General features: G+C 28.8%; 1 pseudogene; it reads left to right on the top strand.

Annotated features, from left to right (window-relative positions):
* Window positions 1-24,649, top strand: part of LOC111298311 (cytochrome P450 83B1-like) — a 64,619-nt pseudogene that overhangs the window by 15,656 nt on the left and 24,314 nt on the right.

Below are 24,649 nucleotides of genomic sequence, written 5' to 3'. Positions count from 1 at the left end.
GCGTATATTTAAGACTATTGTGTTGTTACAGGGCCAAAATATAAATAAAGGAGATTAAAGTTATTCAAAATTTTAATACTTGATTGACATGATTGATATGTATAAATAAGTTACGGTTGATATGTATCCCATCAAATAACATATATTTTTGTATAGAAGAATGATATAGGCGGTACAATTGGACATGTAAAACTTTTTCGCGTAACATACACAAAAAAGATGGATCTTATATGAATGTCGAAACATAAGAAATTGTGGTAATTTGTATCATCTATTTTAACATAAAATAAATATTAACTATTTTTAACATATAATCAATTAGTCATTAAACTTGATTGTTGTATATGACAAATTCACAGAAGAAAGCGAAAGAAAAAATGGTTGCTAAGATTGAAGTAGCATCTGAAGGTTCTCTCAACATGCAAGAAATAGAAAATCAGATATTCATAAAAGTTGTTAGAAAAGAAAGGCATTAACGGGTCCGAGGCCTTGGATTGGGTCTAACACCATCTACCTACTATGGATATAACTTTTCGTAATTTACACTCTCAGCATGTCAGTCTTCACGAGACATTTCAATATTGAGAGGGGAGTTACAAACTATGCAACAACATTTTTCAGCAAATGGAAGCAAAAAGAGAATAGGAGCGTGCCAAAATTGAAGAACGTACTAGAATGGAGCTAGAACGTATAAAATTTCAGCAGTTGCATGATTGATTTGATCATCTTATGAATTTTGTACAATAATAATTTCCAAAAAATAAACTTGGTGCTCCATCAACTCAAGTATTATATTAGTAAATATTAAAATTTTTAAATAAAAAATAAGCATACAATGAAGTGTTAAAAATTGTATGGTATTATTCAGTAGGTTGTTGAGCACGTTAGTGACCAAGGTGAAAAATTTTCTTCATCAATTGGGAGCCAGCAAAATGTATGTAGTCATCCATTTCATACATTTTAATTTTTTATTGGTTAATGTATTTACAATATTTGAATGTTATTATATTAATTATTAAACTTTGTATTAATTAGATGTATATTTAAACGTGAATAAAGTTAATATTAATTTTATTTTCTGAATTTAAGCTCTTTATTGAAAATAAAATTTATTATAAAATTTATTAAAAAAAATACTTTTACATAATGACGGTGTTTGCGTTGTCCAATGCCGCTAAATAAATAATTTAGTGACGTTTATAGCATAAAACACCACTAGTAGTAGCGATGCTTTTTTTCAGCAAACGCCGCTAGTTCAGTGGCATTTTTTATAAAAACGCCACTAAAGCAATGGCGTTTTTCTCATAACAATGCCACTAAATTAACGACGCCTAAAAGATACAAATGTCGCAAATATTGAGGCATTTTCATATTCAAACATCATGCAAAGTGGCAGCATTTTCTGTTATAAACATCATCAATGAAACAACGTTTTTCTCATAAAAACGTCATTGAAAATAACGACGTCTCTAAGATATAAACATTGTTAAAATTGTGACGTTTTACATACAAACGCCGCTAATATTGAGGTGTTTTTTCGAAAACGCCGCAACCTTATAGTGGTGCTAATAAAACACCATTAAACGATTAAAAAAACGTCGTTAAAAACCAAAACGTCAACTAAGAAGAGGTCAAAGTTGGGCTAAAATTTGAAAATTTTATAGTATGAATTTTAATATACAAAATATTTATTATCTTTTGCATTATAATAAACAATAACAAATTGATAAAAGCTCAAAATTTTATATCTATAAATAAATATAAGAGAAAAATATTAAAATAAATGAATAATTGAGCATAATTTTCAAGAATACATATTGCTTTTATTTCTTAAAGTTTTGACATATAAACATTATATGATAGTTTTATGTTTTTTTATTAAATATACATATAATATGTTTTTTAGTGCGTATTATAATTTTATATTCAATTAAATATTAGGGTTTAAATAATTATTTTTTAATTAATTTAAAAGATTGGCAACTTTTATTAATTATTTTTTGTTATAATATCAATTAATAAGAAATTTATTTATTACAAAGATGGACATTTTTATTAATTATTTTTGTTATAAAATTAATTAATAAATAATTTTATTTTAATATCTTATTTTTTTATTTTTCTAAAAAAAAAATCCTGTGACATCACCTTTACTTTTTATGTTAAAAAAATAATAAAAAATAAAAAAGGAAATAAAAAAAGTTGAAGAGTTGTTAGTGTGTGAGAGGTAAAAGGTTGAGCAAAGATCCAAGTTTTAGTGAAAATAATTAAAATTAATAATATGGATGGATAAATACGAGAGTTTTGAAACGGGAGCTAAAATAAAATTTTTAGTAGAAAGGAAAATACTTATAAAAATCGATTAAGATGAAGTCATAGTACAATTGAAAACTGAAGAAACTAATTATAAGGGTGTGTGTTGGAACAAAACGATACCAATGGAAAGGCCTTATTTTAGTCAAAGGACACTTTTAAGAGTCGTGAATGAAACTAAGTGGGAAAGTTCCTATGGTAGGTATTGGCTTCTGCAAGACGGGGAGGGGATATATGTGGATGCAGAGAAAGTTATCTGCTATTTAATAATAATAATAATAATAATAATAATAATAATGCATTGATTTCAACCGAACAACCATGTCTGCAAAAATATAAAAAAGAGCTAAGTGCCCCTACTTTCTTCCCAAAACAACTTTGTGGGTAAAAAGAAATTCTGCTCCATTTACTTTCTTTGTTAAGCTTCTTAGAACCAGAATATTTTGCTCTTACAGCTGTGTATGTTATCTATCTCATTAATTTCTTAACCCTTTGCTTTACAAAAGTCCAAGTGCCTTAAACCTAATAATTCTAACTATATATTCCTTTCCGCATTTCATAATACATAAAACTAAAAAGGTATATAAAGTTTCAGAATTACTAGCTCACATTTTCATATATAGTTTATGATCAATAACATGAAATCTCAAGGTATTTCTTTAGAAATATAACAAATTCGTGATGCAGTTATATAAATTTATATAATCGCATTAATGAATAATTCTTACTATGGCGGTTCATCCAACATGATACTGCATAAGACATCATTAACCACCAACAAGATGAATCACAAAAGTCTTTAGGTAGTTTGTAAAGAGCTACACTTGGATACCAAAATCAACTAACGTTGGTAATAATAATTATCCGAAAACAGAAATTCCCAAAAGCAGCAGCGCACGGCACCATGTCATGTCAGGTGGTTTCATTATGATTTTCACCATTCCAAACCAGACCTTAAGTTGTTATCCCAAGAAATGAATCTACAGATTCGCACATTAACATTTCCTATTGAACAATTACACAGAGAGAGCAAGATTCAAACTTGAAGCAAAAAAGAAAAAATTATAATGGAACCATCATATATTGTTGATTTAAAATTGGATGATTGAGAAGGAGGGTTGTAAATATATCACCAAATAGTGTACTCTAGGTTTGGCAGCAAATCAGCTAATCAAAGATGAAGTTTATACGAAAATTAAGATTAATCAAAAAGAAAGAAAAAGGTTGGTAATTATCAAAGAAATTTTATCAAGAAAATAAGAATTTTTATTATAATCAGTTAGATGGTTTTAATTACCAGAGCAGAGGGACGAAATCATATTTGTGAGCTTGGCAGTTGTTTGTTTAAAGGCAAGTGATGAAGTGGGCAATTCCCCCCTTCAATTATAGCATTGTGAAACTATTGTTTTTGCGATGTGACTGAGACCTAATAATGAAAGTAGGAAAATTGAAAGGAATCCTTTTGTTTTGATGTAGGGAGATCCCAAGGCCCAGCAAAAGGTTAAAGGATACACAGTCGGTTTTCTTTTCTTTGCTTCCAGCTTCTTGAGAAAATTGAGCGGTTGCAACGCATCGGTTTACTTGTTAAATATTGGCGAATCAGATCGCACAAAGAGTTTAATGATCAGGTCATGCACTAAAAACTTGTACTTGCCTAATATCAGGGCCTTTTTTTTTTTTTTTTTAAATTTCTCTTATAGAGGAAATGTAGATCAATGGTGAGACAATTGCCTTATATATATATATATATATATATATATATATATATATATGAATTTTCCCCCCTAATTGATTTAAATGAATAGCTTAATGCAAAGTGTTCAGATGTTGATATGTTAAAATTTTGAGTCTCAATCAAATCGTTCAATGAGTCTTATGGAATAATTATAAAAATAATTTTAAATATTATAAATAAAATTATAAATTATAAAAGTTATAATCAAACCAAATCAATAATGATTGTTTGAAGCTCTGAACCTCGCATCAAAGGGTTCAAGTTCAACCATTGTATCATTAAAGTCAATTTAGGAATGATAAAAAAAATTGTAAAATAAATATTTTGTTTAATTGTATATACTAAAATTAGTATTTAAAATTAGAAATATTCAATATCATTTAAAAATTATAAAGAGAGAGAGAGAGAGAGAGAGAGAGAGAGAGAGAGAGATTTAATTTGAAGAATGAAGAGAAATGAAAATAGACAAAGTGATGAGAGGGGCGTTTACTCTACGACGAAGTGAAGAGAAATGAACCATCAGGAAAAGTGATAGCGATTGATAACATTTTAAAGATCCTTAATAGTTCTCTGCGCCTAGGGGTTACGACTGCTCTGATTCATTACTAAGTACCGATTAAGATGATATTTAAAAAAACTAAAATTAATGCATTATTTTTTTATTATTAAATTCGATAAAAATAATGCATAAAATATAAATTTTTTAGAATAATATTTTAATTAACTTCCAATACCTTAAGCAGTGCAGCACACATAAGTACCCACTAACCACTCATTGTTAATAATTAGGTATTATCTTGGGCCGCATAAATTAATCAGTTGGGATAGACTTAATTAATTTTGAGTAGTGATTAGTGATTACATTGGGTTTAGGGTTGAAATTCAACTCAATACCTTAAGAATTATTTTGGGTTACGAAGAATCTGATTTTGAAGAATGGAAGGAACCCTAACCTTTCCAGCTTCCTGATGTGTGAATGAGTAAGTATGTGTCTTAATTATTTCAAATAGAGATGCGTCGTCAACTAAAATTACAATGAATTTTTTAAACCTAGCTAGCTAATTGAACATTGTTAAATATACTAGTGTTATGCCCCTCGCTTTGGTTTGGGTTAAACGTTTTATACAATTAAGCTTTGGGTTAGACGGTAGTGACAAATGAGTAATATTAATTTGTATAGCATATTGTGAAAAAGCTTAAGTGTAAGGAAATATATTGATAACTGAATTGATTTTTCTTTTGGCATATATTAGTAATTTACTTATCCAACATGCTGATTTTATTTAGGAAGAAAAAGTATCTAATTAATGAGAAACGTTATTGGAATATATATAGCTGAAGTGATAATAGAGAATTAGAGTTGGCAGGCATAGTTTCAAATTTAACTATATATAATAGAACGTACATTAAGCTACAAGAGTATAGTCTAGTAAGTACAAATACATGAACAGACAAATAAAATAATAGATACATGCAATGCCAGTTAATGCTAATGACAAGATTATTTTATGATTTAATACAAACTACATATATGCAATCTTAAGATATATTGTCTTTATGTATTTTACAGTTTCATTTTCTTGCATGATCATGAATCATAGAAAGAAAGAAAGAGGTTATACAGATTCACCTCCTTAATTTCAACCTTGTATTTTTGAAACAGAAAATTGTTTCATACCATACAAAAGCATTATCTTTGATTTCATGCTTTTTGTTCCTCGCAATAATTTTATGTACTCAAAATACGAAAATTAGTATCAAGTCAATTTTCACTCTCCCTTCAATCAAATAGCAGGTAATAAGAAAATAGAAAGCAATTAATAGAAAGCAAAATTGTCAAAACCATAATGATTAAAAAACAAATTTTCCATTAAAAGAGAGAGAGAAAAAGAGAAGCTAATTTTCAACTATATATTTAACCGAAGACCATCGTAAAAGCAGCAATTAATTTCTACCATGCATGCATGAACAACGTTCCAAAATCCAAACAGTATATAGATACGTTGGCAGCATTGATTGATTAGTAAAATTTTGGGTCTCAAAAGTCACGAGCTAATTAGTCTATATAAAGGGACTGTTCCTCATCTCAATTTTCACTATATATAGATTGAGTAATAGATTACGAATATACAAAGGTATTAGTAGTGTTGCTGTTTTTTCTTCTAGCCCTTTTCATTCTCCTCAAACGTAGAAACAATGACAATGTTCTTCAACCCCCTGGCCCGCTAGCTCTTCCTTTGATTGGTCACTTGCACTTGCAGATGCTTGATAACTCTGCCCCTCATATTTTTCTTTGGAAACTCTCTCAAAAATATGGCTCTGATCTAATGTCGTTTCGACTTGGATTTAGGTCAACCCTGATAGTTTCTTCAGCAAAAATGGCTAAAGAGGTTATGAAAACCCATGACCTCGATTTCCGTAGCAGGCCTACTTTACGTGCTGCCCATAAATTATCTTATAATGGTTCAGATATAGTTTTTTCACCATATAATGCTTATTGGAGGGAGATCAGGAAAATTTGTGCTGTTCATCTCTTCAACTCTAACAGAGTCAAACTCTACGTACCATCCGAGAACATGAAGTTGCTCGCCAGATTAAAAAAAATTCAAATTATCTGTTGATTGTTAACCTGTTAACTTGAGTGAGGCCATGATTCGTCTTACCAGTACAATAATTTGTAGAGTAGGGTTCGGCGAGAGGTATGAAGAAGAGTATCAAGGAGAAGAGGAAGAAAAGGAAACTGAAAGAAGCAGATTACACGGGCTGCTTAATGAAAGTGAAGTCCTGTTCGCCAGTTTCTGCATTCCTGACTATTTTCCTTTCATGGATTGGGCTTATAGATTCTCTAGATTGCTCAATCGTCTTGAAAAGAATTTCAAAGAATTTGATACCTTTTATCAAGAATTCATTGATAAACATCTTGATCCAAACAGGCCAAAACCTGAGCAAGATGACATAGTCGATATCTTACTACAGATCTCCAAGGATCGTGACTTTACAAGTACTAATCTCACTGTGTATCGCATAAAAGCTGCGTTAATGGTCATGACTCATGATTTTATCTCCAAATTTTTTAAGTTTATATATCATCATTAGTTTTCTAGCTTCAAATTAATCATAGGAGCATATAAGTTGATCAGGTCTGACGTCTGTTCTTTGATGCAGAATGTGTTTATTGCTGGAACATACACTAGCGCCGCCACTGTTGTTTGGGCCATGACCGTTCTAATGAAAAATCCGTGGTGTTCGAATAAAATTCAAGAGGAAGTCAAAATTTTGATTGGGAAAAAAGGTTTTGTAAATGAAGATGATGTTCAAGGTCTAACTTATCTTAAAGCTGTGAACAAAGAAACGTTCAGATTGCATCCGGTAGTTTCATTATTATTGCCAAGAGAAACAATGCGAGAGTGCAAGGTAGGAGGGTACGAGATAGCTGCCAAAACCTTGGTGTAGGTGAATTCATGGGCAGTAGGAAGAGACCCGGGAAAACCCAGAAGAGTTTCATCCGGAGAGATTCATTGGCAGCTCTATTACTACAGGGAAATAAGTTTTTAGTGGTGTTTTTTTTTCATGTTTAGTGGCATTTCTAAATGCCACTATACGATTTGCGGTGTTTGTAAAAAATGCTGTTAAAAGTGCAGGCTATTCTTGCGTAAGAGAAAATAGCGGTGTTTTAAGAAAAAACTCTACTAAATTAACGGCATTTGAAGTCACAAATGCTGCTAATTTAGTGGCATTTTAAAATATATTTAGTAGCATTTGTGTATAAACACAGCTAAACTTAATGGCATTTTTATAAAAACGTCACTAATTTGATAGCGTTTTTACATACAAACACTGCTAAATGAGAGAATTTACTCCTTTTTTTTTTTTTAAGATTTACTACTATAATTAAATAAAAAAATAGATAAATATTTTCAAAATCATAAGAATGAATTTAAATTTATAAACTAAATATTATAAATATTTAAATATCTAAATACATAACTTGTTTTAGTATACATATAACATAAAGTTTAATACATTAACATTTAGATTGTTTCAGTACATTAACTAGGAATTTAAAATGTATGAATTGATGACTACTTAGATTTAGAGCACTGTCATTTGATGAAGTATTTTTTTCTACCACAATCACTAACTTACTCAAGAACCTATTGAAAAAAGTAAAACAAGTTTTTACATTTAATAATAAACTATTTCTAATATTAAAAAATATAATAGTTACTAAATATAATACCTGAGTTGGTGGATCACATAGATTGTTCTTTGGAAATTGTTGTTGCACAAAATTTATAAAAGTGTTAAATTGATCATGCAACTACTTACGCTCCTTGTCTATTTTAGCATGCTCCTCAGATCTTTCTGCTTCCATTTGCTGCTCACTTGCATAGTTTGCAATCTTTCTCTCAATATTGAGATTTTCCATGAAGATTGACTTGTTGAGAATGTAAATTGTTGGGAGTTATTTCTGTAGTAGCTAAATGGTGTTGGACCCAATCCAATGCCTCGGACCCATCCATGTCTTTCTTTTCCTATAACTTCTGTGAAAATTCGATCTTCCAATTCTTGTATGTTGACAGAACAATCGAGTGCTGCTTCAATCTCAATAGTTATTTTTTTTTTTTGCTTTCTCCTGTAAATTAATCAAATAAAGCTATAAAGTCTAATAATTAATTCATAATATATTTGAAATAGTAAATATTTACGCCTTATAAAAAATGAATCCAAAAAATTATCATAATTTTTTGTGTTTTAACATTTAGGTAAGATCCATTTTTTTTTTATGTAGGTTAATTGAAAAAGTTTCACACGTCCAATTTTTTCACCTAATTCAATCTCTTACATAAAAAAAACACTATTTTTGTTAAATATACATCAACCATAACTTATTTATACGTATCAAGTGTGGCAATAATGATTGGACACATTTAACAAAATGTAATAGGAGCTATCTAATATATTAAAACAGAATAATTGTAAATTTGCACTTTTACCTTTTAACGTTACAAAAGTCTTAAACAGTCATAAATTGTAACTTATTCATACATATCAAATTGTGGAAACTAAATTCAAACATTTGGACAAGTTTAATAGCATGTATTGAAGCTATTTAAATTGTTAAAACATAAATATAATTACAAATTTATATTTTTACTTTTTAACAATGCAACAAAGTCCTAAAAAGATATAAACAATAGCATTTTCACACATATTAGCCGTGGAAACGAAGTTTAGTCAATCATTTGGATAAATTTAATATCATATATTGAAGCAATCTAAACTGTCAAAATAGAATAATAAACACAAATTTGCATTTTAGCTTTTTAATGGCATAAAAAAGTGCTAAACAGATACAAACAATAACTTTTTCACACATATCATTCATGAAAACTAAGTTCAATCACTCAAAAAGTTTAATATAATGTATTTAAGCTATCTAAATTGTTAAAACATAAAAATAAATGCAAAATAACATTTTTACCCTTTAACAGCATAACAAAGTCCTAAAAACACATAAACAGTAACTTTTTCACACATATCAATCATAAAAACTAAGTTCAATTATTCAACAAGTTTAATATTATGTATTGAAACTATCTAAACTATTACAACAAAATAATAAATACAAATTTGCATTTGGCTTTTTAATAGCATAAAAAATCTTAAACAGACATAAACGATAACTTTTTCACATATATCAACCATGAAAAGTAAGTTCAATCATTTAAACAAGTTTAATATCATTTATTGAAGCTATTTAAATTGTTAAAATAGAATAATAAAAGAAAATTTGCATTTTGGCCTTTTAAGGGTACAAAAAAATGCTGAATAGATATAAACAATAACTTTTTCTCACATCAATAATAGAAACCAAGATTCGGATAAGTTTAATATCATGTTTTTAAGCTATCCAAACTATTAAAACAAAAAAATAACTGTATATTTATATTTTTTCCCTTTAACAGCACAACAAAGTCCTAAAAAGATATAATGCTAACTTTTCACACATATCAATCGTGGAAACCAAGTTCAATAATTCAAACAAGTTTACTATATTGTATTGAAGCTGTTCAAACTGTTAAAACAAAAAAATAATTGCATATTTACATTTATGCCATTTAATAACACAAAAAGTGCTAAACGGATATAAACGATAACTTTTTTATTTGATGTGTTACTTACCTTTTTCTTTTTGCTTTCTTGTAAAGCTTTTTGATCCATTCATGTGGTTATATTTCTGTTGCTTTTTGCTAGCAATTTCAATTTTTTCTCTTTCCTGTCATAAAAAACAATCCTATATATTGTAGAAATACAAATATTACTAACTAAAAACATAAAATACCTTTTTTTATTAAAAATATATTAAAAGTTATAAATTAATATCTCTTATTTTCTTGAGAATCAAAATCTAACAAACTGCTCATATTGCCACCTAATCACACTATGGGGTAGATTATCTATAGTGGCTTCTACAATACTATTTCGATCGAAATATTTTTTCTTCAAATTATGCTTATAGTCTTTCCATTTCTTTTCCAATCACTTAAGCACAAATGAAGTAGATAGTTCAAGTAAAAATCTTGACTATAACAATACAAAAAGAAAAGTTACAATTTATAGACCAATTTTAAAAAAATTAATATTTCTAATATGTAATTAATTATACTAATACCTCAACAAAGTTTAAAGCTTCGACCTTAACTTCTGTTGGAACTTTGTGCCATGTTTCATAATGAATGGGCAATTTCATGCCATTACAGGTAATCATTCCTAAAAATCTAGCTAGCAATTGGCACTCTTCATCAATTTGTTGCCTATTAGAGTTTGCAAACACTATAATACATTTTTTTGGAGGTATTGTCCACAATTCTTTCAAAGTTATCCTGCTTCTGATCCTCCATTAACAATTGTTATCAACTACAAAAAATAAAATGTCAATTAGTAAATTCCAATACTTTAATGATTATAATCAAAATCTAAAAATGGGGTTTACGATACCTACATTCAAATTAGAAGTAAAATCAATTAGTGGGATACTTTCTAAATTTGGACCTTCTGTATTACCGAATCTAATATTAGTTGAAGGATTAGAAGTGACTAAGTTAGAACCGATAATAGACACATTTCTCTTCAAAGGATTCAGTCCATGGCCAAGATCAATAGGTGTCGTAGATGATTCTGAACTAATATCTCTGATATATACTCCCTTCAATCTATTCTTCGGCATTGTAACTTAGCTACATTATAAAAAAAATTAGTTAAAAATTGAAATGTTCAAACATTGTATATATAACCAATTATATATAAAGAACATATCTAGAGAACATATATAGACATTGAAAAGTTAAGTAATTATAACCAATGATATATAAGGAACATATCGATTTAATTAAATTAAAAGATAATCTATAATTCATAACACAGTAAATATATAAAAGTGAATGTCATATAAATTATATAAAAGTATTTATTACATTATGTTTTGAACATATTAATTACAAAATATAGATGATCCATCATGGTTCATAAATGTTTTCATCAACATTTTTGCGGACTCACTGAGTAAAGGTACTATAGATATTTTTATCCAAGTTTTGGTCAGTAAAAGGAAAACATTCAGTTTCATATTCAATATCATCTTTGGTATCTAGTCCCATATCAAATAAATGCCTAGGTGTGTTACGAAACACAGCAAACCAACCCGATTCTTTGAGGTCTTCAGAATAAAAAACTTATTTGACTTGAGAGAAAAAAATAAGGTTCATCGATTAGTTATTGTTCGGTGTGAATTAATCGAGAAAAATTCACAATTGTAAATCTAAATTAATCTTTCTTAATACCTCTCACACTATTCATATCAGCCCAATCACATGAAAATAAGACAACCTTCCTCTTGCCATAATAATCCAACTTAATGATGTCATTAATTATGCCATAGTAGTTAACATTTCTCTTCAAAGGGTTTATGTCCCTAGCACTAGCATAGCTAGTAGTTGATGAAGTAACAACAACTCCTGAATTTTGTGTTCTTTTACTTCTCTCATGGGATTTAGTGTGAAATCTAAATACATTGATGATGAACCCTTTGTATTGTTTCATAATATTCGGGCCTTGTGAAAGATACTTTACTACTTTATTAACAAGCCTTCCACTCCAAACCTACAAAGGTAGAATAAAATATATGTTATTAATTTTATTTATACCCTAAGCATTCTATGTATAATTCTCAAAATGGAAAGTATGGTATTACTTATAGTTTTTCTAACCATTCATGAAAATCTTTGGTGAACAACTTGTCAAGCTCTCGAATGTTTGATTGTCGATAATGTGCACGAGCTCTCAGATTATTTATATATTCACTACATGCATCAAAATAAAGTATTAACAGTAAAAAGTAAAGTTTATAAATTATGCTTAATAGAATGAATGGTTTCTTTTTACGAATAACTTACGTGCGAAATGATTCAATTGAATCATGATGAAAAAAAACATATCGATGTGCCTGTATACAAGATTTATCATCTAACTCCACCACTTCAGCTTTGCTTATTGGTTGTCCAAAACTTTCAAAAAGATAAGTGTAGGCAAAGCCAATATGCTACATACCAAGATTTTTTTATGGTCTATTAAATCTCATTTCAATATTTTCCAAATACCGAGAACAAAATGTTATACACTTTTCTGCTAAATATCTTTTAGTAATAGAACCTTTCTGATAGCATTAATTGTGATAATAAGCTTTAACCTCTCTAAAAATCTAAGGCATAAAATATTTGTCATATATCTTTTTAATTAGAATGGTATCATAAACACTAACAACTTATTAATAAATAATACCTTTTGATAGGATACATCCATCGATAATAAATTGATCCACCAACTTTTGATTCATATGGAATGTGGATAACTAAATGCATCATAATAGTGAAGAAGTTTGGAGGGAAGATTTTCTTTAAATGGCATAAAGTAATAGTGGCTTGATCTTGAAGTTTGTCAAGCTCTTCCACATTCAGAACTTTATCACAGAGAGCTTTAAGTATGTTACTTAATTCAATTATAACTGAAGTGACTTGCTTTGATATTGATGTTACTTAATTCAATTATAACTGAAGTGACTTGCTTTGATATTGATGAACATAAAGTAAGAGGAAGTAAGTCTTGTATCAAGATGTGGTAATCATGTGACTTCAATGAAGAAAGTTTTCATTTTTTCAAATTCACGCATCTTGATATATTTGATGCATAGTCATCCAGGACTTTTACATTTTTCAACACCTTGCAAAACACATTTTCTTACTTTTTGTCATCCCAAAACAAGCAGGAGGCAATCGGGATTTGTCATTAGGAAGTAACTTTGGATGAAGGTCAGGGTGACTCTCCATGTTAATTAGGTCAAGTTAACTTTTTAAGTCATCTTTTGATCTTCTATTCATATAAACTTTTTGCAAACATTCTTCTCTATGTGCATTACATTAAGGTTGTGACATAATAAATTATATTTTTAATAATGCAAGTAAAAAAAGATACTTATTTTTTTCATAACTCGGACTCATTGGGGTCATCTTCTTCATCTTCCTCTTTATTACTTTAAAAATCAATATTGCCAACTTGAATATCAGTATCACCAACTTGAAAAATACGAGGTTGGATACCTTTAAAGAACTCTCTTACTGCTTTTCTTGATTGAGTTATTTTTTCATAAATAAAATTATTATCTTTTAACTTTGACAAGATATCAGACCCAATAATTGGTAATTACGCTCTCCTTAGCTCTTTAGTTCCATCAAAGAGATATTTTTGAAATATAAATTGATGATTATCATCTAACCATCTACAATATGCCATATAACTGAACTTTTTACCGTTATGTAATCACTTCGAACATGTCTACGTAGCATAACATGGATAAGCATAACGACCTTTGGTGTTTCAACTAGTTAAATTTGCATAAGTAGAAAAATTATTGATAGTCTATAATAAGACAGCACGTATATTGAAGTTTTTTTTTTTAAGCATCATAAGTCTCAACTCCTTTTCATAACTATTTTAACTCTTCAATCAAAGGTTGTAAGTAGATGTCTATATCATTTCTTGGACCTTTCTCCCCATGAATTATTATAGATAAAATAAATGATTGTTGCGTCATGGTAATCTATGATGGCAAATTGTAAGGAATCAATACATCTAGCTAAGTACTATAAGAAGTATCCACCACTTTGAATGGATTGAATCCATCAAATGCTAGTCTAAGCATAACATTTTGAGAATCAAAAGTAAAGTTTGAAAACTTAAAGTAAAATGATTTTCATGCCAAAGAATCAGCATGATGCCTTAATGATTCATCATCCATTCACTTATTATAATGCCACATCATAAAATCTATAATTTTGAAAGACATGAGAGTCATTGAAATCTCAATATTAATGAAAAATATTGTAAAACCTTTATAGGCTTCTTTTTAATACGAATTTTATCATCATTTTCATTCAACCTTTTTTCAAGATTTGTATCAAACTAATAAAAATTATCACATACATGACAAGATTGTTGATAATTTTCTATCACCTTAATATAACATGCAATCATTGTGACAACTATGAATTTTTTTATATCCAAGACCTAACTCTTTGATCATCTTCTTTGAATCCTTATAAGATTTAAGAATTTTTGCAAAAAAAAACATTTCTTTCATAAATTTCAATAATAAAGTCAAAGAGTTTCTTGTCCATCTACATAAGTATTTCAAGTGAAAAATACACACACAAAAAGATAACTTTAAATGCTTAGATCCCTTATAAAGTTTTTCATTCATATCCTTAAGAACTTATAAAACTTTTATGCTTCTCCATTAGGTTGTTGGTTACCTCCACCTATCCCATGTTCATCAAAATCATTCATTTCAATATTTGACTCATTAAATCCATCATTTTGAGGAGACAAATTATGAAAATGTTGGTTATGAATGTTGAAAGTATCCTGCAACATGCTTTTTATATCATCTTGTCTAATAGGATCATGTTAGTGTTGGAGAGCCCTTGAAGTTGAAGAAACTCTAGTCGCTGAACTTGATGGTATAGGCTCTCCGTGAAAATACCAATTAACATATCCTAAGATAAATCCAATGCAAACTAAATGCTCTAAAACAACTTCATAGATTTGCCAATCAATATTAGCACACCTCAAACATGAGCATAATATCATATTATCTTCACTTGCATTATCAAATGCAAAATTAAGAAAATTTTTTACTCTATCTTGGTACTCTTGACTTAATCTTGACTTTTGCATCCAACTCTTATCCATTTCATACTTGCTATATTATCAAACCAAAATTATATAATAAATTATATGAAAACAAACTAAATATTACACTTAAATTAGTAACAAATTTAGATCTCCTAATGAGTTACTTGAATTAATCAAATGTGATTTTTTGTTGAAAAGGGAAATATCTTTACAAATTTAAAATAGTAATGGGCAAAAACAAGATTGATAGAAATAGAGCAATTGATGATGAGCAAACCTTAATCTCAAACTGAAAATAAACAAAAAAAAAAATATGTTAGTATTTTTACATATTAATATACAATATGAGAAAAAAAATTAAAAATAAACAATCCAACAAAAGCAAAAAAACATTCGACAAAAAAGTATTTGATAAATAGCTATTTAAAACACCTCTATCTCTATTTTTACCATCCTTAATAATTAAGTGAAATGAACCACTTTAACAATATCTTTGAGCCATAGTTGAATTTTGTTCGACTCTTTGGATTGATTGAAAGAGCTAATATTGAAATTATTATGCCCTTGGTGCAACATGTTTGCTGTTGGTATTGAGCCTTTTTTTTATAAGGAACCTAAAACTATGGCCATCAAAGCCAATTGACTTCAGGTAAAAATCATAGTACCACACCAAATTTGAACCATAAAGTATAGATACTTTCAATTTATTAAATATAACTTATTGCTTTTAATTTGTTCTTTATAATGATTTTAGCTTAGAGAAATCTCAAAAGAGAGACAAACTGCAGCTAAGATTCAAGTGGACCTAAATAAATGGAAAGGAAATTGATCTCTGTTGACTACTAACTGCAAATAATTTCATCAACAAACCAAGCCTTGCCTCAAGCTCTTCTAGTTCCTCAAGCTCTACAAACTGTAAATGATATTAGCATCTCAAGACTTTACTTGCTAAGAGGAAATTTATATGGAGAGGAAATTCATGAAAAATAAGAAGATCAAGGCCGTAAATAGAGAGGAAACCCATAAAAAATAAAAAAGAATTAGGCTGAAAATGAAAAGAATCGACTAGAAAAATGTAAAATGCGTAAGACTGAAAATGACAAAAATGGTAGGGTTGGGAATTTTGGGGAATTTTTAATGGCATTCCTTTTTAAAAACACCACTAAATACCTTATTTAGTGGCATTTCCTTTTAAAAATGCCACTAAAATACATTTAAAATGGGGAGTTTTATGTTACTAAAAATAATTTTTTTGAAATTATTCAAGGCATTTTTGCCCATTCACTACAGGTTTTTAATGGCATTTTTTTAATGTTTAGCGACGTTTATAAATGCCACTAATAGATTTATAGTGTTTGTGAAAAATGCCACTTAGAGTGCCGGCTATACACGCATCGTAAAAATTAATAGCGTTTTAAAAAAAAACACCATCATTTTAGTTGTGTTTTTATCTTTGAAATGCCGCTAAATTAGTTGCATTTTTACGAGAAAAATGCCGTTGCTTTGGTGGCATTTGTAAGTGAAAACGTTGCTACTTTGGATGCTTTTGTATAAAAAAATACCTCCATATTAGCAGTATTTATATCTTTGAGACGTCGCTAATTTAGTGAAATTTTTATAAAAAAAATATTGTTGCTTTGGTGGCGATTGTAACTGAAAACGTCGCTACTTTAGAGGCATTTGTATCTGAAAATGCCTCTATATTAACGGTGTTTGTATCTTTGAGTGACATTTTTATGAGAAAAATGTCATTACTTTGGTGGCATTTGTAACTGAAAACGCCACTACTTTAGAGACATTTGTATCTAAAAACGCCTCCATATTAGCGGCTTTTGTATATTTGAGACATTGCTAATTTAGTGACATTTTTATGAGAAAAACGACATTACTTTGGTTGCGTTTGCATAAAAAATACCACTTACTAGCAGCGTTTGCTGGTAAGAGCGCCGCTACTTTTAGTAACATTTTACGATACAAATGCCATTAAATTATTCATTCAGCAATATTGTTGAATGCAAACGCTGCCATTATGTAAAAATGTATTTTTTTTAATTTCTGTTAATAAATTTTAATTTCATTAAAGAGCTTAAATTTAGAAACTGAAATTAATATAAATTTAATTCACATTTAAGTATGCATCTAATTAATACAAAGTTTAATAATTAATATAATAACATTCAAATATTTTAAAAACATTACGAAAATAAAAATTAAAATGCATGAAATTAATAACTACATACATTTTGCTGGCTGCCAATTGATGAAGAAAATTTTCCACCTTGGTCACTAGCGTGTTCAAGAACCTATTGAATAATATCATATAATTTTTAACACTTCATTGTAAGCTTTTGTTATATTTAAAAATTTAAATATTTACTAAATATAATACCTGAGTTAGTGGAGCACCCAAATCATTTCCTGAAAATTATTGTTGTACAAAATTCATAAGATGATAGACTCGATCATGCAACTATTGAAATTTTGCATGCTTTTGCTTTATTCTAGCACTTTCTTCCTCAATTTTGGCATGCTCCTATTCTCTTTCTACTTCAATTTATTGAAAACGTTGTTGCATAGTTTGTAACTCCCCCCTCAATATTGAAATATCTTGTGAAGACTGACTTGCCAATGATGTAAATTGCTGAAAGCTATATCCATAGTAGGCAAATGGTGTTGGACCCAATCCAAGGACTCGGACCCATCCATGCCTGTCTTTTCTAGCAACTTCTATGAATATCTGATTTTCCATTTCTTGCATATTACGAGAACCATCAGATGCTACTTCAATCTCAGCAGCCATTTTCTCTTTTGCTTTTTCCTGTGAATTTGTCATATACAACTATCAAGTTTAATGATTAATTGATAATATGTTAAAAATAGTAAATATTAATTTTTTGTTAAAATAGATGATACAAATTATCATAATTTCTTGCGTTTCGACATTCATGTAAAATCTATCTTTTTTTGGGTGTGCTATGCGAAAAAGTTTCACATGTCCAATTGTACCACCCATCTCATTCTCCTATACAAAAACATATATTATTTGATGGGATACATATCAACCGTAACTTATCCATGCATATCAAGCCTATCAATTAAGTATTAACATTTTGAATAATTTAAATCTAATGTATTTATATTTTGACCTCGTAACAACACAATAGTTCTTAAACATACACAAACAATAAAAACATTTTGGGCTTTCACATATATCGATCATGGAAACCAAATTCAATTATTTTCTCCCAGTTTAATATCAAAGATTGAATCCATTCAATATGTTGAAAGCCATCCAAAAGTTTAATTTGTATATTTGCTTTTTATATGCCAAAATAGTCCTAAATAGACATAAATGACAACTTTTTCTCCCATATCAACCATAGAAACCAAGCTCAATCAATCGGACAAGTTTAATATCAAGTATTGAAGCTATCCAAACTGTTAAAATACAATAATAACAACAAATTTGTATTTTTACCTAAATATACGTAAACAATAACTTTTTCATACATATCATATGTGTCAACTAAGTTTAAAACTTTTGATAAGTTTAATATCATATATTGAAACTATCGAAACTATTAAAACAAAACAATAACTGTTAATTTACATATTTACCTTTTAATGGCAGAAAAAGTTCATTCATTAGAATAAGTTTATTATCATAAACTTACTTTTCTTTCTGTTTTCTTGCAAAACTTTTTGATCCACTTGTGTGGGAATATTTCTGTTGCTTTTTGCTATCAATCCCAATTTGTTCTCTTTCTTGTCATAAAAAATAATTACATATATGATAGAAATACAAATATTACCAACTTAAACCATAAAACGCTTTCTTCATTTCATTATACTATACAAAGTTATAAACTAGTACCTCTTCTTTTTTTAAGAACTAAAATCTAACTAATTGTTCATATTTTCACGTAATCACATTACGTGGTAGATTTTTCATCATCGCCTTTACAAAAATATTTTGATTGAAATACTTATTCTTCAAACTATGCTTATAATCTTTCCATTTCTTTTCCAATGATTTAAGCACAAATGAAATTGGTATTTCAAATACAAATCTTGATTGTAATAATACAATAAGAAAAGTTTGAATAAGTAAATAAAATGTAAAATAAAAAAAATTTTATTTCTAATTAATTATACTAATACCTCAATAAAGTTTAAAGCATCAGCCTTAACTTATTCTGGAACTTTATGCCATGTTTCATAATGAATAGGTAATTTCATTCCATTACAGGCTAGCATGCCTAGAAATTCGACCAACAATTGAGCCTCTTTACCAATTGGTTGCCTATTAGAGTTTGCAGACACTATAATACGCTCATTAGGAGGTAGTGCAAACAATTCTTTCAAAGTTGTCCAAACTCTGGTCCTCCATTGACCATTGTTATCAACTGCAATAAATAAAAAATAAATTTGTAAAATCGTAAAACTTTTATCATTATACTTGAATTCTAAAATTGGAGTATATCATACCTGTATTCAAATTTAAAGCATAATAAATTAATGGGATATTATCTAGACCTTGACCTTTAGTATTGTCAGATCCAATATTAGTTGAAGGGTTAGAAGTGACGAAGTTAGATCTGACAGTACATTTATTTCTTTTCAAAAGATTCAATCCATAGCCAATATCTATAGGTGCCGTAGATGGTTTTAAACTAATATCTCTGATATATTTTTTTTTCAACCTACTTCTCCGCATTATAGCTTACCTACATCATAAAAGTGAATATAGAAAAGATATTAGTTTAAAACATATATAAAGCCGTTGAGAAGTTAAGAAATCAAAAACCTATGATATATAAAAAAACATATCGATTTAATTAAATCAAAAGACAATGTATAATTTAGAATACAATAATTATACAACAGCGAATGTGATATTAATTACATACAATCATTTACTAGATTATGTCTTAAACACTCAAATTAAAAATTATAGATGCATCATTTCATGGTTCATAGATGTCTTCGGTAACATCTTCGCAGACCTGTTGAGCATAGGTACTGGAGATATTTTCATCCAAGTTTTGTTTAACAAAAGGATAACATTCAGTTTCATGTTCAACATCATTTCTGGTATCTAATCTCATATCAAATAAGTCTCTAGGTGTGTTTCAAAAAACAATAAACCAACCCAATTTTTTAGGATCTTTAGAGTAAAATACTTGTTTGACTTGAGATAAAAAAATATAAGGTTCATCAATGAGTTGTTGTCCAGTACGAATTAATCGAAAAAAAATTCACAAGTGTAAATCCATATTGATCTTTCTTAATACCTTTTGCACTATTCACATCAGCCCAATCACATTAAAATAAGATAACTTTTTACTTGTCATAATAATCTAACTCAATAATGTCATTAATCATGCCATAATAGTTAATATTTTTCTCAAAAGGGTTTGTATCCTTAGCACTAGCATAGCTAGTAGTTGATGAAGTCGCAACAACTCTTGTATTCTATGTACTTCTAAATCTCGCATGAGATTTAGTGTGAAATCTAAATCCATTAATGATGAAACTTTTGTATCATTTCACAATCCGATTCAAATCGTATGAAAGACACTTCACCTCTTCACTAACAAGCCTTCCACTCCAAACCTATAAAAGTGGAATAACTATATATATGTTATTAATATTATTTATACCGTAAGCATTCTATATAGATTTCTCATAATGAGACATTACTTACAGTTGCTCCTAAGCATTCATGAAAGTTTTCAACGAACAACTTATAAAGCTCTTAAGGGTTTGATCGTTGATAATGTGCAGAATCTCTCAAATTATTTTTATACTCATTATAAAGCATCATGATAAAGTATTAACAAAAAAAAATAAAAGACAATAAATTATGCTTAATGTAATGAATAATTTCGTGCTAAAAAACTTACATGTAAAATGATTCAATTGAGTTATGATGAAAAAGAACATATCAATGCACTTATGCCCAAGATTTATCATCTAAATCCATCAATTCAGCTTTGCCTATTTGTAGTCCAAAACTTTGAAAAAGATAATTGTAGCCAAAGTCTGTATACCGCATACCAACATTTTTCGATAGTCTACTAAATCTTGTTTCAACATCTTTCAAATAACAAGAATAAAATATCATACACTCTTCTATTAAATATCCTTCAGCAATAGAACCTTTTGGATAGCTTTGTTGTGACAATAAGACTTTAACCTCCCCAAAAACCTATAACATAAAACATTAGTCATATGTTATTTTAAGTAGAGTGGCTTGATCATCAATAAAAACATAATCAATCTATTAAGAAATAATACCTTTCAATATGATACATCTATCAATAATAAACTGGCCCATCGATTTTTGCTTCATATGAAAGGTGGATAACTAAATACATCATAATAGTAAAGAAGTTTGGAGGAAAGATTTTCTCTAAATGACATAAAGTAATCGCGGTTCGATCTTGAAGTTTGTCAAGCTCTTCCATATTCATACATTTCTGACATAGAGATTTAAATATGTTACTTAATTCAATTACCACAGAAGTGACTTGGTTTGACATTGATGAGCATAAAGCAATCAAAAGTAAGCTTGCATCAAAATGTGATAATCATGTGACTTCATGGAAGAAAGTTTTTACTCCTTCAGATTCATACATCTCGATATATTTGACGCATAGCCATCTGAAACTTTGACATTTTTTAAAACCTTGCAAAACACATCTTTTTTACCTTTAAAAATCCCAAAACAAGTAGCAAGCAATCGATATTTGCCATTAGGAAGCAACTTTGTATGAAGGTCTAGGAGAATCCCCGTATCAACTAGGTTAAGCCAACTCTTTAAGTCATCTTTGGATCTTCTATTCACATTGACAATTATCTCGATAAAATTTTTACAAACATTCTCCTCTATGTACATCAAATCAAGATTATGGCATAATAAATTATATTCCCAATAAGGTAACTCAAAAAAAGATACTTTTTTTCACAACTCAAACTTATTGGGGTCATATACTTCATCATCTTTTTTATTACTTTAAATATCAAGATCACCAACTTGAGTATGAGTATCACCAACTTATGTAATACGAGGCCATACACCTTTAAAGATGTCCTTCACTCTTTTTCTAGATAAAGTCATTTTTCTATAAGTGAAATTGATATCTTTTAACTTTGACAAGATATTTGACCCACTAATGGGTAAAGGCAATCTTCTCAATTCTTTAGTTTCATCAAATAGATATTTTTGGAATCTAAATCAATGGTTATCATCTAACCATCGACGATGTCCCATATAACAAAACCTCATACCATTAGGTAACTACGTTGAACATGTCTGTGCAGCACAACATGGACAACTATAATGATTTTTTATACTCTAACCAAATAAATTTACATAATAAAAAAAATCATTGATAGTCTATAATAAAGCAGCACGCATATTGAAATTCTCTTCTTTTGATGCATCATAGGTCTCAACTCTTTCTTATAATTGCTTTAACTCTTTAATAAGAGATTGTAAGTAGATATCTATATCATTACACGAACCTTTTTCCTTGAGAATTATCATAGACAATATAAATGACTATTGTTTCATAGCTATCCATGTTGGTAAATTGGAAATGATCAATACAACTAGCCAAGTGCTATAAGAAGTACTGATCATTTTAAATGAGTTAAATCTATCAAATGCTAGTCTAGGCATAACATTTCAAGGATCAGAAGCAAAGTCTAAAAACCTAGAATGAAATGATTTTCATGCCAAATAATCTATAGGATGCCTCAATGTCCATCATCTGTCCACTTTTCATGATGCCACCTCATTGAATCTGTAGTTTTAGAAGATATGAAGAGTCGTTGAAGTCTTGGTATTAATGGAAAATAGTGTAAATTGTTAACAGGCTTCTTTTTGACACATACCTCATCATCATCATCATCCTCATTCAACCTTTCATCGAGGTTTTTATCCACCCAATGAGAAATACCACACAAATGATAAGATTCTTGATTTTTTCTATCCCCTAAATTCAACATGCAATCGTTGGAACAACTATGAATTTTCTCATATCCGAGACCTAAATCTTTGATTATCTTCTTTAATTCCTTACAAGATTCAAAGATTTTTACAAAAGGAAACATTTCTTTCATAAACTCTAATAATAAAGTCAGAGAATTTCCCGTCTATCCACATAAGCATTTCAAGTGAAAAAGATAAACAAAAAAAAAATCTTGAATGCTTCGATCCCTCAAAATGTTTTTCATTCATATCCTCAAGCAACCTATAAAACTCTAATGCTTCTCTTTTAGGTTATTGGTCATGTACACCTATCCTAGGTTCACCAAATTCATGCATTTCAACATTGGACTGATTAAATCCTTCATTTTAGGGAGAAATATTATGAAAATGTTAGTTATGAATGTTAAAAGCATTTCGCAACATGCCTTCAATGCCATCTGCTATAAAAAGATCATATTGGTACTAGAGAGCCCTTGAAGTTGAAGGAATTCGAGTGGAAGACCTTTACGTTACAAACTCTCTATGAAATACCAATTAACATATTTTAAAAAAAATCCAATACAAATTAAATGTTCAAAAATAACTTGATGTATTTGTTACTCAATATTAGCATACTTCATAGATGGGCATAATATCATATTATCTTAACTAGTATTCTCAAATGCAAAATTAAAAAAAATTTTCCACTCCATCTCTGTACTCTTGACTTAATCTTGACTTTTGCATCTAACTTTTATCCATTTAGTACTCGCTACATTATCAGACCAAATGTATGTAAATAATTTATATGAAAATGAACATGTACAATACTTAAGTTTACTATATTTTAAACAAAAAATAATAACAAGATTAGTACTTACACAAAACGAGAACTCTTTGTGAAGTAATTTATCAGCTATCAGATATTATGAATGTAAAACTCTGCTGCTAACATAGACAGTACCCAAGAGTATTTGTAGTTGAGGTTAAAATAAGGTGAGTTTTGGAGAAAATTGTTTACACTAAAAAGAAAATTGCTAATTGCAAAAGCTGAAGGAATAGTCGAATAAAGTAAAATCTAAAGTAAATAAGTAATGAATAGTCGAAATAGGGTTCTAAAAGATAATGCTCGAATACTAAAAGCTGAAGGGAAGGGAAAGCAAATTGTACTTGGTCTGAAAAAAGAAATAATATAATAATGAAGATAAAGCTTGAAGTTGGTGATTAAATGCACTAAGCTTGGGAAGATTTTTATTGGACTAGATTATAGAAGGCATCTACTAAGAAAAATGCCTACAATAATTTCATCATAAATTATTTTTGAATATATTATAGGCGCTTTCAACAGAGTTGTAGCAAAAAAGTTATGTAAT

The sequence above is a fragment of the Durio zibethinus genome, chromosome 16 (genome assembly GCF_047325235.1).
Source record: "Durio zibethinus cultivar Kanyao isolate XHJ-2024 chromosome 16, ASM4732523v1, whole genome shotgun sequence".
NCBI classification, from domain to species: domain Eukaryota; kingdom Viridiplantae; phylum Streptophyta; class Magnoliopsida; order Malvales; family Malvaceae; genus Durio; species Durio zibethinus.
Note: the sequence above shows the minus strand (reverse complement) of the source record. Positions and strands in the feature narration are given on the sequence as shown.